Here is a 12,501-nt window from a genome sequence, read left to right as displayed (position 1 = left end):
ATGTGGTATAATTTATTCATAGGAACACATTTAGGAGTATGGGTAAGACCATAAAACATAGAAAAATTAGGCCACTTGGTCCATCGAATCTGCTCTGCCATTCAATCACGGCTGATATTTTTCTCATCACCATTCTCTTGCCTTTTCACCATAACCCCGATCCCCTTACTAATCAAGAACCTATCGATCTCTGTCTTAAAGATACTCAATGACCTGGCCTCTACAGCCTTTTGCGGCAAAGAGTTCCACAGATTCAACACTCTCTGGCTGAAGAAATTTCTCCTCATCTCCGTTTTAAAGGATCATCGCTTTAGCCTAAGGTTGTGCCCTTTGGTTCTAGTTTTTCCTACTGGTGGAAACACCCTCTCCACATCCACCATATCCAGATTTTGCTGTATCCTGTAAGTTTCAATAAGATTCCTCCCCCCTCATCCTTCTAAACTCCAACGAGTACAAGCCCAGAGTCCTCAACTGTTCCTCATATGACAATTCCAGGGATCATTCTTATGAACCTCCTCTGCACCCTTTCCAAGGCCAGCACATCCTTCCTTAGATATGAGGCCCAAAACTGCTCATAACACTCCAAATGGGGTCTGACCAGGTAAAGGTTAATACAATATTAATACAAAGAGAGATTTTCAATTTCATAACCTCAGGACTTCTGAAAACACTTTACACCCAATTAATTACTTTGGAACCTGATGTACTTCAGATCTTAAAGCCATTTTAACATGTATTTGGGATTGTTCACTCCAAAAACACTGGCCACCATGAAGCACCAGACCCAAATTTGTCCACCAACCTTGTGCTTGCTCTTGCAGCCTGAGTTAAAATTTAGGCTTTGAACCTGCTCTAACCAAGGACATTTAATAAGGTTTATGTTTCATTTCAACAGTCTGTATATTATGTGCCCTTAGCACTTCACTGTATTCAGATTACTAACGGACAGATCATTATAAAACAATAACTTGTTTGTTCATTCATAAGTAACTCAATGCAGTTGTTTGAAAGGACATGGAGGTTTCTGATGAAAAAACTGGATCATTTTGTAAAACAAATTATCATTTTTTACAGACCCAGTGTAGTGACAAAAATAAGTATTAACAAATCGGCAGTAGTGAGATGAGTTACTTTTGCACTAGAATTTTTTTTAACAAAACCTGCAGGTAGATTTGCTTTGACTTAACTAGCCCTTATTTTATTCTTCAATATAGGTGAAGGAATAATTCCAAACCCTGCTGTAAAACCAAAATTATAGTTTCAGTCACTTTATGTTATTACAGCAACTGGCGTGTACAAATGGTGTGAGGTAACAGTACTTCATCCATCTTGAGGAACTAGGTGTTGAGCTGTTGACCTTGATCACTGCACCAGCAATAACGTTGCCTTCGATGCCTTGATCTTTTATTTCCCTAGGCATTTTTCATTCCTTCAGTCATTGATCCTGATTGATGACATTACCCTTGGCCTCAGTACTTGATGTTGACATTTGTCACACTGTTCCTGTTTATTTTCCTCTCTATCACTAGGAATGCACCCATTTCCCAGATAGAACTCGACATTTTCTGCCAATGCTTTATTTTTTAATTTAAGATTAAAGTTCATTTTTACATTGAACAGAATAATTAAATTAATTTGCTTGGAGGGTGCGATGTATATAGATGTGTCAAATTTACTTAGCCATCGTTTAGGCAAATTCTATTGATGTTAAACTTCAAGTAACTGATGGAATCACTCTGCTGTTAATTATATAAATGGGTACAATCACCTTCTGTAGCTAGCCTACTGCACCCAGCAGACCACTGATAGAAAGTGAAGTTGTTCAGTTTCAAAATGCATTTGGCCCAATGATCTCTGAGGTGTTGCACCGTGACCTTCTCTAGCGCATTCACTAAAAGTCACCATATTTATACAGGCTTTGATGGGATCACGTATTTTGGACATCTTTCCATCCAAAAGTAAACCTTCATGTCTCTCCAACCCACATTTTAAGCCTTATAATCCATCGATCCAAAAAAAAATCTCTTCTTCAGACTTAAGGGATTCAGGCCAATCCTGAGCTGAGCCTTAAGTTGAAAAGTATGCCAGGTTATTGATTATTAGATCTATCACCGTGGCACAGCATCAGCCAGAGGCCAGTTTTATGAGTAGTGTTACAGGACAGTTATCCCTGGGCCTGGCTTTGTTCCTGACCCAAAGCCCTCACTCCTCATGCCCTCTTAGCCTCAGCCTCACAAACTCCCCACACATCATCTATACCAGCCCAGACTACATCATGCACCCCACACCCATGACACCGCATACCCTTCTTGTCAACTTATGAACTTCTACATGCCGTTGCCCTTTATAGCCCCATTAGTCAACTTAGTGCCAACTCATACCATCTATGCCCCACCTATCACCATTTCTCTTGCATTATCCATGCCAACTCACCCAGTTTTCACCATGATGTGAATATTGCCAGCATTGGACTGGGGTAGGCACAGTCAAAAGTCTCATACACCAAGTTAAAGTCCAACAGGATTATTTAGAATCACAAGCTCGTGATTCCAAATAAACCTGTTGGACTTCAACCTGGTGTTGTGACGCTTTTTACAGTATTTACAAATTCCAATCCTCAGGACCATACTGAGAGGAAATAAAATTCTGGCTAGCTACTTTAATTTATTACTTGCATACTTTAATTTTTAAAACACTCTCCTTCATAAAAGTCCATTCAATATATTCCCTCAACAGAATCTTTTAAAATAAATATTTCATTCAGGTGCATAATCCCTTATAAAAATGAGCATTTATATTCACATTTAATCCCTTATAAAAATGAGCATTTATAATCCACATCACATACTTAATGACCACTTGGAGTTGTCAATCAAGCTGTGGCACGAATGATGACCCACAGGTTTATGCCAACAAACAGAGTGAAATATCAAAGACTTATTTTTTAAACTGCAGAATGAGAATGAGTTTTTAAAAAATGCATTTAAAGGCCAGGAGATTTAAGTGCCTTGAAAGCTCTAATGAGTTTAGTCACTTTTTACATACAATCATGTCTACTTTTAACACTCCAAAATAGCATTTAACCTGTCTCAACGGGTAACTTACCTCTCTCAAAATGCACCTGACCTCTTTCAAAAGTGTCCCTGGACCTCAGTAAAGATACCCTATCTCTACAAATAACTCTGGCAGCATTAGATCTTCTTGTGAAAAGTGTCAAGCCTACAAATCATGTTTTGGACATCCCCACAGTGAAAATTCGATCTGCATTGGATCTATTTGTAGGCAGTTACACGTTCATATTTGCAGCAGCTGCTTCTGTGAACCACAGATGTGCAAACTACATCCCGCCCCTGTTCAAATTCTGGCAAAAATGGTGGGTATTGAGTTTGTGTTAGTGTTTTTGGAATGGCTGATGCCATTTTGGATAAGCCAGAGACTTCTCCATCTTTATAAAAATGCAGCCCTAACTGACATGTTGAAATGTTCATCCCCACTATATTTATTGGCACAGTGATTGAAGTGCTTCATAGATGTTACCTGGACTCACTTGGAGTAATTCTAATTTTGGCAATAGTGTAAAGTTGGACACGTTAGATCAACCACCATTGATCTAACCATGTTAGATCAATATACTTTTCCTTAAGTTCCTTTACTTTGGAAGAAGAGAACTAATGAAAGGATACCAGCCAAGTCATGATAGATAATGTGTATCCATCCAATGGTACTTACATAGCTGCGCCTGTTCAAAGATGAAAAACATTGCTTTGGTAGATTATTAGTGCATATAAAATCTCTTAATCCTGAAAGAAGCTGATTCAAAATAGCCAATGGTATCATTAGTGTGTGTCAACCAAACATTTTGTTGCCTCCTTGGAAAAAACCTAATTGTAGTACATGATTTTTTTAAGTGGGCTGCACAATAGACTTGTCAGCCTGATATGCAATCAGCACAACCTCTTTGTTCAAGTAGGCTTACATTAACACTGCAATGAAGTTTCTATGAAAATTCGCTAGTCGCCTCTCTGGCATCTGTTTGGGTACACTGAGGGAAAATTTAGCACGGCCAATGCACCTAACCTGCACATTTTTTGGACTATGTGAGGAAGCCAGAGCACCCGGAGGAAACCCACACAGACATGAGGCAAATGTGTGGACTCCACCCAGACAGGCAACCAAGCCAGGATTCCAACGTGGATACTTGGCATTATGAGGTAGCAGTGCTAACCATTGTGCCACCATGTCACCACAGTTTGGCTACAGTTCTAACCAACCATTTTTTGCAATCTGCTGACTTGCTGTTGAGAATGTACTTTGCTAGGCTTGGAACATTGAGAACTGGGTACAAAGTTGTGCGAACTGCTGTTCCCACAATAGATATAAATAGCATATATAAGTAGATGTATGGTGTTATTACATCCAATAACATTAATGGCAACCTGAAACTTGGCTCTACCTTCTTGCAGGCCTGTTGCAATCCTGACTTTTGGAATCATGTCATGGACTGGCACAAAGAATTATTGTCTTTGAAATAATTTTTACTTCATTAGCCTTTAAACAAGAGGCACATTGTAGGGCTGTTCCATCCCTTACCTACGTACTTGTGCTGTTTGTACTGCTTCTTTGCCCCTTCATTGTTGGCAAATGGAACTGTGTTTTGAGATTTTTCAAAGGCTTTCAGATCACCTTATGCCACATTTTCTCTTAATTGCCTCCAATTTGACAGATGAAGTTTCCTGCTATCACCATGAATGTGTTCACTGCACCAGTCCAAGTCTACACTGGTTCAGTGAATAATTATGTGACTGAGCTTGTCCACAAAATTAAGAAATGTTGGCAGTCAACCATTCTTCTGGTTTAAAACCCGTTCTTAACCATTTAGAATGGTGTCACATTCGTACATGAAAATTGATCTAATTTGTTTAATTATAATTGAAAACCTTTCACCTTTGGAATTATTACAAATACCCAAATACTTTCAATTTATGCCAAATATCATTTTAATTGTTTTTGTCAGTTAACGTGCAGGCACATTACACCAATGGACAATAGCATCAGAATTGAAAACAATTGTCTTTTAACAAAATAGGTCAGTTTTGGACATAAAGGCTGCCATCCTGAGAGTCAGTGGAGAGATGCATCCCCGCTGATTCTGACAGCGGGGATGCATTGCCATTTAATGCTCAATTGAGCATGGATTGGCAGTAAGCAAGACTCCTGTCTACCCTTGTACTGAAATCCCATCTTGGAGAGCTTGGCTGACAGCTATCCAGCCCCTGCAGTGGTCAGAAGATTTTGATTTGTCTTGACTTATTACTGTCACATGTATTGATATACAGTGAAAAGTATTGTTCCATGTGCATATACGGACAAAACATACCATTTATAGAGTGCATGAGCCTAAGTCCTGGGACCACATTTCAAATAACTACCAGGAGTTCCGGGAGCAGCAGGGTAGATGATGCCCTTGGGATTTTAGAGCGATGGGAAGAGCGATCTTGGTGTAGATGGGTACGGCGGAGGATGAAGGAGGGCCGGAGCTCTGAGCTATCTGAGACGTGCACCGAATCTGTAGAGGCCCTCAACTTGAGGTTCGTTCACTTTGCTGCACAAGGGTCAAGGGTGAAGATTTTTTCTGTATGGCACCCTGATCCAACTGGCACCTGCAAACCTAAACATTGCAGGTGGGTGGGAAAAGGCCCTTAAGTGGTCATTAAGTGGCCTCTTAAGAACATAAGAACTAGGAGCAGGAGTAGGCTATCTGGCCCCTCGAGCCTGCTCCGCCATTCAATAAGATCATGACTGATCTTTTTGTGGACTCATCTCCACTTACCCGCCTGCTCACCATAACTTTTAATTCCTTTACTATTCAAAAATGTATCTATCCTTGCCTTAAAAAGGCTTTAATAAGTGCATGGGAGGACTTCCTGTCCAAAGCTCTGCCTGCCCCACTGTAAAATTGTGTCTGGGTCAGAGAGGGCAAGATCCTGGAAGGAATTCCGTTCATGCAATTTTACACTGTCTCTCTCAAAACCAACCTGGGAAGGTGTGGGGCAGGGAGTTGGGGGGAACGGCATAGAATTCTGACCTATTATTTCATGGGCACTCTAAACTTTCAAGTCAAGTGTGAATATGTTTTGAAATGTCACTTAACAGCATTTGGCAAAATCTTCCTGGAAGTTGTTTTTAAAGTGGGACCAGAAGCAAGATTGGAAACAAGAGCATTTGATTACCGCCCCAAAGTGTTGCTGTCTCACACAAATCTTGCCTGAAGCGACTAAATATCATATGTGATGACAGGTAGCCAATAATTAAAATCGTGCTTATTGGGGGTGCAGTGTCTCTGCCAAGATCTTGCTGAAGTCAGAGGGGACATTGGCATATCAATGGAAACAGCGTCTTGGTGGCTTATCAGGGGGTGACCAGGCCACTGTAATGAAAGGCTGCATTTGTGGCTTAACAAATCGTCCATAGGGGTTTCTTTCCTGCTGATGACTCTACCAACTTCGGGCCTCTTTAATTTTGGTATTTTATTCATGCTACCGAGGCTGCTTTCATTTTGAAGGACCCTCGTACTCGGCATTCTGCCTGACTATCATCCATTTCTCCCACTGGGATTGCCAACCTTCCCCTGGTGTAAGCCCTTCAATTGTGCTTGCAACCTCAGGAATCCACTTGTCATCCTTAATTGGATGGTGAATGCAGAGGCAACCAATTAGGAAGTGTCTCCTGTAAGATGCTTCTTATGTTCTTATGTTCTTAGGTAGTAGTGGAAAGTGCACTTCTGACCCATGAGGGGTCGGGATGCAGAAATGTGAATGCTGAAAGTACTCCATCAGCAGAAGATTCTTCCCAATTTTACTGACCCCTTCAGTACCTTGAGTTGCTTGAACTCAGCTCCTACGTGACCTGAAGTTTCATCTGGCTGATAATCTGGTTCTGCGTCACAATACTGCATTTCAACATCACATCCACAGGGCTACTTAGAAATGCTTTCATTGTCTTCAGATGTTTATGTGATGCTGTCGTCATACACCAGAACACAAAAGTTTCTCGAATCCTGACAGAAAATTGAGCCTTTTAATTGCTCATCTGATGCTTTCAATAAAGTAAATCTAATAGTATTGCTTTCATTGGTCTTGTTTACAGCATCCATTTATGTACAGCGTCCTTGAACTCAAAGCATATAAATTTAAAAGAAGGAGTCACTAGTCAGTCATAGTGCTGTGTAGTTTTCACTAACGTTATGATCAGATGTTAACTGAGTTTATCATTCAAGCTTTAATAGCTTACATTGCTCCGTGTGACTTCCATTCATGTTAGAATTTGGTGACAAATACTTCAATGAAATGGCCACTAGTGAATCCACTGCAGTATTGCTCTGACAAACAGGAAATATAAAGAAAAATTTCAGTAATGTTCAGTGAAGAACAGTATGTACACAGCTGCTCAACAGATTGACTTGCTGAACAGTAGTAATGCAAATTTGGAGAAAGTTGGACTTCACTAATAAATAACGGGTAAATGCAGTGGCACCTGAGTGTCTTCAAGAGATTTCAGACTTCATTAGACAAAAGATATTTATTGGTAAGAGAATCTAGATATAGGAGTTGCAGCTCTAGGCCGTCCTGGAGCTGAGTTCCAGTCTTTATGCTGTTAACTCCATGGCTACAGGAAAATTCTGCCTGAGAGAGGCCTCCATCTCTGGGGTGATCACTCATTCTTGGATTATATTGGTCCACCAAGTCAGGTGACTCTCTTCTGCTGTGCTGTCTTAAAGAGACAGACATCAATGCACAAGAGTAAAAAGTAGCATATTGTTTTGAGCAGAAATGTAATATAATTTCCTTATTTTGAAACAGCAGTGTCCCTTGCCATTTAAACAGTCATAATTGGGTTAATAGTTGTGCTTGGTTATTGACTGACTAATTGAAATTAGATTGTTTCTGAAAGTAATATGTCAAGAGAGCTTTGCATTCAGCAAATATATGTATGCACAGAGCTGGTGCAATTGCACTGGGGTGACTGCACAAGCAGTATTTGACCAAATGTAAAGAGCCCTAGCAAAAATGAAGCCAGTGGGAATCGGGAGAAAACTCTCCGCTGACTGAAGGAAGATAATTGTAGTTTGGAAAAACAACCATCTCAGCTGCACTACATTATTTTAGGAATTCTTCAGGACAATGCCCTCAGTCCAACTAAGTTCTACTGCTTCACAAATGACTTTCCCTCCATCAGAGCATTAGGAATGGGACGTTCACTGATGATTACACATTGTTCAGTTCCATTAGTAACTCCTTACATAATTATGCAGTCCATACCCATGTGCAGCAAAACTTGGACAACTTTCAAGCTTGGACTAAAAAATAATAAGTAATATTCATGCCATTCAAGTGACAAGCAATGACCCTTTCCAGTAGTAGTGAATTTAACCATACATGTGTAACATTACCATTACTAAAATCCCCATTATCAATATTCTTGGGATCACCATTGAGAGAGGTTTAACACAAATACTATGGCTACAACAGCAGATCAGAATTCAGCAGGCTGGGAATCCTGCAGGAGGTAACTTACCTCCTAACTTCCCAATGCTTGTTCACCATTTATAAGACACAACTCAAAAATGTGATCAAATACTCTCTGCTTTGCCTGGATGAGTACAACTTTGATATCTGTCAAAAAGCTCAACACTATCAAGGATAAAGCATCCCACTTGATTGGCACTCCATCCACCACCACCAACATCTACCCACTCCACAGTGGCTTTACAGTGGCAGCAATATGAACCATCTACAAGATGTACCACAGCCACTTGCCAAGCCTCCTTTGACAGCAGTTTCCAAATCCACAACCCCTACCACTTAAAAGGCCAAGGGCAGTAGACTCATGGGAACAAAATCACCTGCAAATTACCCTTCAAGTCACACCATACTGGCTTGAAACCATATCACCATTCTTTCACTATGACTGGGTGAAACTCCTGGAGCTTCCTTTCTAATAGCACTGTAGGTGTATCTACACTGCATGGACTGTGGCAGTTCAAGAAGGCATCTCACCACTGCCTTGTCAAGGACAATTAGGGATGGACAGTGAGTGCTGGCTGAGACAGCGACATCCACATTACATTAACTAATGAAAAAAAGGACAGCATGTTGAATTTCTGTATATAGAACACTAGTGGCAGCGTAGATACAAATCTTGGGAGTCAGAAGGCAAGCACTTAATCTGTCTAGTGACCTCAAGGTGCACATTTCATAGAATCCCTATAGTGCAGTCCATCAAGTCTGCACTGACCACAATCCCACCAAGGCCTTATACTTGTAACCCTTCAAACTTAACCTGCCAATCCTCTTAACCCCAGGGTTGATTTAGCATGGCCAATCAACCTTATCCCCACATCTTTGGACTGTGGGAGGAAACTGCAATACTCAGAGCAAACCTACGCAGATGTGGGGAGAATGTGCACACTCCACAGGCAGTCACCCGAGGCCAGAATGAACATGGATCCCTCATGCTGTGAGGCAGCAGAACAAACCACTGTGGCACCATGCTGCCCCAAATTAAAGAGGCAGATGATTTCACTTTTCTATGCAACTTCCGTTCTCCCGCCTTTCCTATGGATCATCATCAGATTCAGGAACAGAGGCAGCAGATTAGTGCATAAATTTGACCACGTGCACTTTGTTCCTTCATCCAATTCATTCAGATTTTAGATAGTTAACGCCCCAGTAGTGATCCTTATGCCACTTCTCTAATTATCATTTGTCCTGAAGCTCTGCTTCCTCTTAGCTAAGTAATCCTCTATCCATGCTAATATATCAACAATATAAATTCATGAACTCTGACGAAGAGTCGTCCGTGCTTGAAACGTTAGCTCTGTTCTCTCTCCATAGATGCAGTCAAATCTGTTGAGATTTTCCAGAATTTCCTGAGTTTGTACCAGGAGTTCTTATCTTGTATAGTAAACCTTTGTATGGCTAAAAGCAAATTACTGCAGACGCTGGAATCTGAACCAAAAGAGAAAATGCTGGAAAATTTCAGCAGGTCTGGCAGCATCTGTAAGGAGAGGAAAGCATTGATGTTTTGAATCCAGATGCCCTTTGTCAAAGCTTTGTCAAAGGGTCATCTGGACTTAAAACATCAGCTCTTTTCTGTCCTTGCAGGTGCTGCCAGACCTGCTGAGATTTTCCAGCATTTTCTCTTTTGGTAACCTTTTATATGGCACCTTACTAAATGTCTTAAAATCCAACTACACTAAGTCTATAGGTTTTTGTATTCGTCACATCCTTAAAGAAGTCTAATAATTTAATCTGTGTTCCCTTTCATAAAACTCTGCTTGATTGTATACTGACCTTCTAAATATCAGTACTTCCTTAATCAGCAGTCGGTGCGAGGACCCCCTATTCACAATAGTTATTAATGATTCAGATGAGCAAAGTAAATGCAGTTTCTCCAGATTTGCAGATGATATGAAGCTGGGTGGGAGGGTGAGCTGTGAAGAGGATGAAGCAAGTTTGGCACAGTGGTTATTTTTGCTGTCTCACAGTGCCATGGACCCAGATTCCATTCTAGCCTTGGGTGACCATCCATGTGAAGTTTGCACGTAGTTTGCATGGGTTTGCTGGAAGATCAACCATGATCATAATGAATGGCAGAGCAGGCTCAAAGTGCTGAATAGTCCACTTCTGGTCTGAATTTCTGTGTTTCTATGGGAACAATTTTGAACCCACACCCTCATCTGTGGGAATAGTGGCCCGTGCTCAAAATACGGAGAGCATGATTCACACTAGTAGGCATCTGAGTTCTGACGTTACCAACTTCTTGCCAGTGGAATAGCATGAAACAGGCACAGGATAACAGAAAGACCATAAGACTAAGAACAGAAATTGACCTAGTAAGTACATCCATGAACTCTGCAGCTCCTTCTTTTAAATCATTAGGATGCAAGCCATCATGTTCAGGGGACTTGCCAGCCTTTCATCCTATTTGTTTGTCTAGTACATTTTCCCTAATGGTATTGGTTTGCTTCCTGCTGTTTTTTAACTATTCTTAGGATATTTTTTGTGTCTTTGACTGTGAAAATGATATAAAATGCTTACGTGAGAAGTAGGTGCGGGAGTCAGCCATCTAGCCCTTCGAGCCTGCCCTGCCATTCAATAAGATCATGGCTGATCTGAAGTGGCTCAGTTCCACTTTCCCTTGCCTTAATTCCCTTGCCTATCAAAAACCTATCTACCTGTGTCTTAAAAATATTTAGCGAGGTAGCCTCCACCACTTCAACGGGCAGAGAATTCCAGAGATTCACCACCCTTTGAGTGAAGAAATTCCTCCTCAACTCCGTTCTGAACTGCTCCCCACCCCCTTATCTTGAGGCTGTGCCCCCTAGTCCTGTTGTCGTTTCTGAGCAGGAAGAATCTCTCTACCTCTACCCTATCCATCCCTTTCATTATCTTATACGTCTCTATAAGATCCCCCCTCATCCTTCTAAACTCCAACGAGTACAGACCCAGTCTAATTAGTCTCTCTTCATAGTCCAACCCCCTCATCTCCGGCATCAGCCTAGTGAACCTCCACTGCACTCCCTCCAAGGCCAAAATATCCTTGCGCAAGTGCGGCGACCAAAATTGCACACAGTACTCCAGCTGTGGCCTCACCAGTGCCCTGTACAGTTGCAGCAAGACCTCCCTGCTTTTATATTCTATCCCCCTCGCTATTAAGGCCAGCATCCCATTCACCTTGATCACCTGCTGCACCTGCAGACTGGGTTTTTGCGACTCATGCACAAGGACCCCCAGGTCCCTCTGCACCGTAGCATGCTGCAGCTTTTCGCCCTTTAAATAGTAATCCCTCCTACTATTATTCCTGCCAAAGTGGATAACCTCACACTTGCTAACATCGTACTCCATCTGCCAGGTCCTCGCCCACTTGCTCAGCCTATCCAGATACCTCTGCAGACTTTCCACGCCCTCCGCACAATTTGCTTTTCCACTTATCTTTGTGTCATCAGCAAATTTCGACACCCTACACTCAGCCCCCTCCTCCAGATCATCTATATAAATGGTAAATAGCTGCGGCACTCCACTAGTCACCAACCGCCAATCAGAATAGCACCCATTGATACCAACTCTCTGCCTCCTATTAGACAACCAATCCTCAATCCACGCTAACACCTAACCCCCAACTCCATGCCCCCTAACCTTCTGAAGCAACCTTTTGTGCGGCACCTTATCAAACGCCTTTTGAAAATCAAGAAACACCATATCCACTGGTTCCCCTCTGTCTACTGCACTAGTCACATCCTCATAGAATTCCAATAAGTTTGTCAAACACGACTTCCCCTTAACGAATCCGTGCTGCGTCTGCTCTATCAAACAATTCTTCTCTAGGTGCCTCGCTATTTCTTCTTTGATGACCGATTCAAGCATTTTTCCAACTACAGACGTTAAACTAACCGGCCTATAATTCCCTGCCTTTTGCCTGCTACCTTTTTTAAACAGCGGC

General features: G+C 41.6%; 1 protein-coding gene across 2 annotated transcripts in view; it reads left to right on the top strand.

The window, feature by feature from the left end:
- LOC145356548 (contactin-associated protein-like 2) overlaps nt 1-12,501 on the top strand; it is a 1,680,587-nt gene that overhangs the window by 1,174,471 nt on the left and 493,615 nt on the right. The gene's annotated exons all lie outside the window — the stretch shown is intronic.

This window comes from Carcharhinus amblyrhynchos, chromosome 2, assembly GCF_965287045.1.
Source record: "Carcharhinus amblyrhynchos chromosome 2, sCarAmb.v2.hapA, whole genome shotgun sequence".
In the NCBI taxonomy this organism is placed as follows: domain Eukaryota; kingdom Metazoa; phylum Chordata; class Chondrichthyes; order Carcharhiniformes; family Carcharhinidae; genus Carcharhinus; species Carcharhinus amblyrhynchos.
This window is presented reverse-complemented; position numbering and strand designations above follow the sequence as displayed.